This window comes from Silene latifolia, unplaced genomic scaffold, assembly GCF_048544455.1.
Source record: "Silene latifolia isolate original U9 population unplaced genomic scaffold, ASM4854445v1 scaffold_193, whole genome shotgun sequence".
NCBI classification, from domain to species: domain Eukaryota; kingdom Viridiplantae; phylum Streptophyta; class Magnoliopsida; order Caryophyllales; family Caryophyllaceae; genus Silene; species Silene latifolia.
In genome coordinates, this window is record NW_027413157.1 from 249,113 (window position 1) to 250,774 (window position 1,662).

Below are 1,662 nucleotides of genomic sequence, written 5' to 3' on the forward strand. Positions count from 1 at the left end.
TCTATTTTGTTTATGTAATTTTCATTTATGACTAGTAATCATCTTTATAAATTCGTTATAATCCTTAATAATAAGGGAAGTATCTGATTATTTCTCACAAGTGGTATCGAGCCATGGCCACGAATTTTATTTTGATGATTTTCATAATTTGAATTTAAACAAAGGGATTTCGAATGGAAAAAAAAAAAATCAAAATCAATGAAATTTTTTTGCCGAGATGATTTTTTTTTCCACTGTTATTTTTGTTCTTGTTTTGATGTTATATTTCCATTTTGATTTTTCATATTGTTGTTTTAATCAGTTAAAATGATTATATGAAGAATTGGTAGATGTTTGATTTAATGAAGATTAACTTAAAATGTAAATGGAAATCGTTATGTTGATGATATAAAAATTTGTTTTTGTTATATAGTGTTTGGCATATACGGTTAATCATGTTTCATTAATTCACATGCTAATCTTGTTCTAATAGCAACAATTAACGAATTTGTTCATCCAATTTTTTTTGTTTTAGGGAATAAAGCCGAATTGAAAAAAATTTTAGGGCTGTTTTCTTTTTTTTTTCAGCCGAATGCATAAAAGGAAAAATAAGTTTCTGTTTTTTTATGTTTCGGTTTTTTACTGAAATGCCGAAGAAAAAAAAAGGTTGTTTTTTTTGGTTTTTGCTGAAAGGCTGAGAAAAAAAAAGGAAGAAATTTTTCTGTTTTTTTCTATTTTGTTGTTATACCGAAAGCTGGAAACTAAAAAAAAAAATAAAAAAATTCTTGTGTTTCCTTAATTTGCCGAGAACAAATAAAAAAACCATGGCTTTTTGTTTTTTTTTTTGTTTGTTTAGTTTTTGGCCAATATTGATTATACATTGATATTAATAATGTATGATTAATTGTTGTGAAGAAGTTCACAATTTTTAGATACCTAATTATTTTAAAGAAGTTTAAAATAATGTTGTATTAAATTCATATTACAAGTTTAATGTGACTTAAGATTAAATTTATAGTGAGTAATTGAGGAATTGTCACTTAATTTGATCAATTAAATAGGTGGTTTGGGAAATTAATCTACATAATTAAGGGATTATGTCTTGCATGTTTAATTTTTAGTTGATGCATTTTTTAGTTGAATGAATCGTTGAATGGATTTATTTACGTATTTTTGCAATTGGTTGTAATTTGTAATACCTAGTTTGGCCTTAGTTAAATTATGTTTTCGTAATGATGGAAACATAATTTTAATGTAATTTGAGATCTCGTATCTTCGTTTGGTTTTCTTTATTTATTACGGTTTTGAAATTAGAATGTAAATAGGTTTATTATGTAATTTTAAATTGTAATTTTTGAGAAGACTAAAGATGGAGATTGAAGCTCACTCCCGCTACATGGATCAAGATGGAACATCAAGACAAGCTTCTCGGGTCCAAGGTTGGATTCCAAAGTTGTATTTATGTTCATTTTGATAGATAGGCCACACTAGGACTTTATTTTTGTTTTACGTTTTACCGTTCTTAGTGCTTTTCATTCACATGCTAGTTAGTGCATCATTTTCCGCCTAAAACCAAACCACCTACTAAAATGCATGAAAATTGACTCATATAGATTGTATGTTAGTTTTCATAGACATACAGATGTCACTCTGTTTAAGCCACCGCCTTAGTTTATTCATTCA